Consider the following 6000-nt stretch of genomic DNA (forward strand, 5'->3'; position numbering starts at 1 on the left):
AGAGTGTGTGCCTGGCTGTTTCAAAGTCCAGGTGGACTGCAAGGACCACCAGCACTGGGAGGCCTTTTTCCTTTTTTCACTTGGATTGATCCCAAATAAGTTGCAGCTTTTCAGCAAAGCTCATGTCCCTCAGAGGCAGCAGAGTTGATAAAGTAGGGATTTTAGTGGTATATTGAACAATGTAATATATAATCTAGTTTGTTGCAGTTGATATGTTCAATTCTTTATCCATTTTAGTTAGGAAAGCCTCTCATCAAGCTCAGATTTTAGAATCTCACAGTGTTATTTTTTTGCCTATCCATAGCTCAGAATACAGAGACTATGACACTCTTGGTAAGTAAGGAAGACAAGATGTTACATTCTATTTGCAGCCATTTTTTGGGTTTAGTCCTGGTTTTCTAGACTTATAAGAACTTTTCCTAATGTGATATAAAACAAGGGCATTATGTCTGGTTTTTTCAGCCTTCAAGAGTGCTCTGATCTTCTGAAAGAAATGGATCCATCTGGACCTTGTCTTGCACTTTTTGGAAGGCTGCTTCTGCTATCTTTAAATGGTGTGACCCATGACCCTAGTTATAGAGTATCACTCTTTCTTTTAAGAAATTGTTTTTATCTCAGTCACTTTGAGCTCTTCATTTCTTGGTTTTTTTCATTGAAGGAGCACAGCTGATTGAATTGGTGTAATACATGACCTCCTGCACTTTGGGAAGTCAGTGAATTCTTCGTTGTTAAATCTTTTTTAAGAGGTATTTCCAGGGCTCGTTTGAAATCTAAATTTGGTTCTGTTAGCAGTCATCTCTGTGTGACAGCCTCATTTACTTCACATGCTAATCCATCAGATAACATGGCAGATAACATTTGCTGCCCCTGAATTCACAGCATTCTTTTATTAGTTTTACATTGCAACAAATGCAAAGATAGATTCACCTATGGCTGAACTTTGCCATTTGCATTTCAGCCTCCATACAACTACCAATATTTTGGGGTGACAGAGCTGTTTTGTTTTATTTCTTTAAAGAGGTCTATAATCTCTGGAAGTAATTATCATTTAGTCATTCAGGAACAATTTGGTTAAATGTTCTCAAACACTGAAAACCGTCTTCTGTTTTTGTGCCATGCATAATGTGACTTGCATGAAAACAACATCTGCATACTTTTTGAGGAGTTTCTCAAAGTCTACACATCATTCTTCCTGCGCTCTGTTGAAAGCAACATTAGTGATGCTGTCATGAGAATAGCACATTTGGTGTCTGGTGTTCTTCAACACCTTGTTAAAGCACTAATTATGATTCTCATCACTGATGAGATATGAAAGTATTTCGTAAAGAAATCTAATACCAAAATTGATGAGACATTTCTTATTGCTCTTTTTTCTGTTGATGGAGGGGGGTGGGGTGGATACCTGTGGGTTGTTTGGGGTGATTTGGATTCTTTGAAGGTTTTGGATTTGCATTTTTTTTGTTTTGTTTGAGAGCTTTTTTTGTGTGTGGGAGTGAATAATCTACTTTCTTTCAGGCTGATGTAACCCTTTTTCATTTTTTCCCCTTTACCTTTCTCTGAAGTCATGCAATTAAGTATTTTTTCTATAACACAGAAGTGGCTCAAGTGAGCTGTGAGGATTGGTTCCCTGGTTTTTGAGCACCCCTGTGATGTCTTGCAAATTGAAATAGGTGATATTTGGTGGAAGATGTGCTTCATCACAAGAGATCAACCCATCTATTAGGTTAGAGGAGAATGTGAGTGTCACAGACATCTTTTATGAAAAATCCTTTCCTTAGGATTTTTCCTCCTCAGAAGCTGGGAGGCCTCAGGAACAAAATGCAAACATTGATTATCTGCTGCTGAGGAATGCAACAGGTGCATCTGTGATTGGCCCATGTTGGATGTTTGTAATTAATGGCCAATCACAGCCCAGCTGGCTTGGACAGAGAGCCGAGCCGCAAACCTTTGTTATCATTCTTTGCTATTCTGTTCTGAGCTAGCCTTCTGATGAAACCTTTTCTTCTATTCTTTTAGTATAGTTTTAATGTAATATCTGTCATAAAATAATAAATCAAGCCTTGTGAAACATGGAGTCAGATCCTCATCTCTTCCCTCATCCAAGAAACCCTGTGAACACCGTCCCATGTGAGATGCTTAAACTCTGAAAGTGTATTCCAAAGGATCATGTAAATATTTTCCTGCTTCAAAAATAGGAAAGGCAAACTGTCTGTTGTTATGAATTAAGCCATTAATTTGGCCTTGGACAAAAGTCAAACCTCTTTAATCCCAACTGAGTGTCCTACTGACTATTCCACTTTCTCATTTTGTAGCATCAGGCAGGAGGCATACTGTAGATTCCCCTTTGGAATACAAATTAGCTAAACAAGCCATCATAAATTTTAGAAAAACATATCCTTCACTGTTCTAAGAACTCAACTTGTGGGACACACAAGTCAATGGAAAACAGGGACAGAGAAGTGATTAATATTGAAAAGTATCTGGCTGCTGATACTTGAGACTTCCAAATGCCTCTTAGCAATGCAGAAGCTGGAAACTATTTTGAAAGTACTATTTCTATAACCAAACTACTTTAAATTTATTGCTTATTCTTTTGCCAACATAATGCATGGTTCCAAAGGAAAAAATTTAATGATGCGTCTGTAGAACTTTTCCTTTTTCAAAATATTAAAATAGCATGGTTGCACACAGCAATGAAAAGCAATCTTTACTGTCATTATTGTCATTCTGCCAGACCTAGTGAATATTTGGCACAAGTGGTGCTTGCCTTGTAGCTGTTTGTTTAGTACCAGGAAGAGTTTTGGAATTACTCATGGCATTTGAGAGGTCAATAAAACTAATTCTCAGGGAGATGCTCACAGTTGTGTCTTTACCAGTTCCATGCCATCTTTTGTTGTCAGAGTTGTTCATATTTTAGAAATTTGCTTTATTGCGTGTATGGATCTGTGTGTGCATGGCATCATGCTGATAGCTGTGGCAGAGGTTATTTATCTGCAAAAACTCTGGATGATTGTAAACACTCTGTTAGGTGCTCTTCATTTTTTATCACCTAAAAAATTAGCATTATATGAGGGCTTAAGCATCAGGTAATGCTACAGACTCTAACACTGTGCAGAAAGAAATATGTACTGTATATCATATTTTTGCATGGACTGTGTTCCTCTTGAAATACAAAAATTGTAAAGCAAACAAGGAAAGGAGTAACACAGAGAGTGGGACATCAGAATTCCCATGAGTAGAGCAGGAGCAGAGAGCAGGAGGCTTTATGAAAAACAGAGTCACACAGTAGCTTTTGAGATGTGAGGAAATATTTGATATTGGATAGATACTAGACTTGTGATACTGGACAGAAGCAAATAAATAAATAACACAGATCTACAGGGCATGTGTACTGACCACCATAAAAAATTCTCTACAGAAATGAAAATGTGTTTAAATCAGATTGCTGACATGTCAGTAGCGAGGTTCTGCATGTCTTCATCCCAGGCCTAATGCCCTTCAAAATCTCCATAAATCACTTGGTCACGAGACTGGAAGGGATACTTTAAAAAGCACTTGGCAAATAATACAAAACTGGAGAAGCCTTTTATTTTTGTGGAAACTAAAATGTAAATTCTATTATTACTAGTGTGATTATAATGGCATTTTAGAGCTTAGAAATGTGAACATCCTCCTTGTACTTACAGCCATTATTGGAGAATTGAAGAATTAAATTCAAATATAATCTGAGCATTTTGCTCTGTTGGCAAAAAAGTCTCATGCCATACCATTTTCATACTCTATACATTTAATGTATGTTGTGGTTTAGGAATGCTAATTCTTCAATTTAGTGCTCCCACTGAAAGCACTACAAGCCTTGCTCCACTCAGTCATTTCCCCCAGGGTGGAGAGAAGAATGAGAGACACAAAAGGCAAAGGTCATAGATTGAGATAAGAACAATTCACTTGGAACAGCAAAGAAATGAGAAAAAAATCAGTAACAGTATTTATAACAAAAGCATACAAGAGAGGTTCACTTCCAAATGCTATATATGCTCCCTATGGTTTAGAATAACATCTGGATCTCAGCCATGCCCCATCCTAGCTACTGCAAAAATTAACTAATTCATAGTCAGAACCAGGACATTTTCAGGTGATAAAAACCTAATTTCATATCATAAAAATCCTGCATTTTAAAGTCATCATTCTTGTTTTGCTTTAGGCTATAGGCATGAATGGTGGTCTAAGTGGAAAATGTGTGAGCTGCTGCACTCTGTATGAGGAAGTCATTAAATTTATGGATAGGAAAAACATAATTCTAGTTTCCCATTGGTTTTGCATTTGTCTGACTGCAATCTTTTATTTCCCAGCCTCCATTAGGAATACATGTGAATAATTTGTGAATTGAGCCTGCTTTGTATGTACATTAGCTGAACCTGAAGCCCTTGTCCTGTTGGCCATGTTAGATATGGCATAGAGATATTAGCTGATCGTGATAATAGGCCTGAAATTGTTCCATGATGCCTGTTGCACACAAAAGTTTAGAAAATGTCCAAAGTTACCCAGTGCCTCAGCAGTGAGGTAGGAATAGAGCTCAGCTTACCAGCTGTCTCAAGACCATGCCTCTAATATGAGTGATAGATTTTTATGCAATATTGAGATGTAGTAGAACAGGGAAATTGTTTTAAAAAATGAAGCATGGCACTGCATCTCTCTTGCAGCCTATGTTAAATATAAAATGGAAATATTAATAGAAATAAGATGGATTTTGTACGTTTTTAGCTTCAAGAAGGGCAAGCTGGATCTCTTGGAAATTAATTTGAATGTTAAAAGTATATATGCAAAGCACTGAACTTGCTTTCATCACCTTGTTGAAGCTCAGGTGCTTTGTCTCAGGTCTTCCAGCACTTTGAGTTGCATACATTCTCCTGTTTATCCAGGCAGGTTTCCTTGAGTCTCTTTGAAGCCTTTGGTAGCAAATTCTGTGGGGACTTAAAATTAATTTTTAGAATATGGCAAAATATCTGTTATTCAGAGCACAATATGTGGCTTGCACAAAAAAAAACAAAAACAAAAGCAACAAAAATAAACAAACAAACAAACAAAACCAAAAACAAAACAAACCCAAAACACTCAAAAAATAACCCCAAAAAACCAAACCAACCTTGTTTAATTTCCTGCTGTTCCAGTAAATTCTAGTGCAGTTTGCTACGAAGATGATGAAATACCATTATCTTTCTAGCGCCTTTTTACTTTATAATACTACTGAGCAACCAAGGAAAGTGAAGGAAGACCCAAGTACCTTTCTTTTTCATTTTTAAATTTAAAAAATCCTTGTGTTCATTTACATGGATTTCACATCATAGTTGTAGCACTTAGCTTTGACTATTTTCATCCACTTGGGAGGATTGATGATGATAGTGAAACCTGCTTAATTTATTTTTTTTAGTTCAAAAATCAAGTGACAGGAGGGTTGTCCTATCTGATCATAAAGATTACGGATGCGTAGAAACTCAGAACTGATTTGAATATGATATAAAAATTAGCACAGTATCTCTAGACGTGAAAACGCTGCTCTAAACTTCGGACAAAGTTCTCTGATTTTTTGAAGTTGCCAGTATTTTTGTTGTTTTGATCTTTTGGAAAAATCTTCAGTATTTCACCTGTGTGTCTAAGTCAGAGTACTTCAAAAATCCCATAAGCCCTTTTAAGATGCTTGTGGAGCCAGTTTTTGGGGGCTTGAAGTCTGTCATTAGAACTAGTAAGTGCAAACTCTGAGAAAGGTCTGAGAAAGGGGGAAGATGGTGCTGCAACTCCACATAAAGTTCTGTCAACATGAGACAGGTTTATTCCCCTCAGAGCTCAGGAGGAGGAGCTGGGTGGGCTTTCAAACAGAATTCCTGGACCAGATGACTCTGGGTGATGACTTAGAGAAGCACAATAAACAGTCTGTGACAAAGGAGGAAGTTCCCACAAGATGAGCTACCACAACACACACAGATGGCAAAAAAAAAGGAGTGA

The sequence above is a fragment of the Zonotrichia albicollis genome, chromosome 5 (assembly GCF_047830755.1).
Source record: "Zonotrichia albicollis isolate bZonAlb1 chromosome 5, bZonAlb1.hap1, whole genome shotgun sequence".
Classification (NCBI taxonomy): Eukaryota; Metazoa; Chordata; class Aves; order Passeriformes; family Passerellidae; genus Zonotrichia; species Zonotrichia albicollis.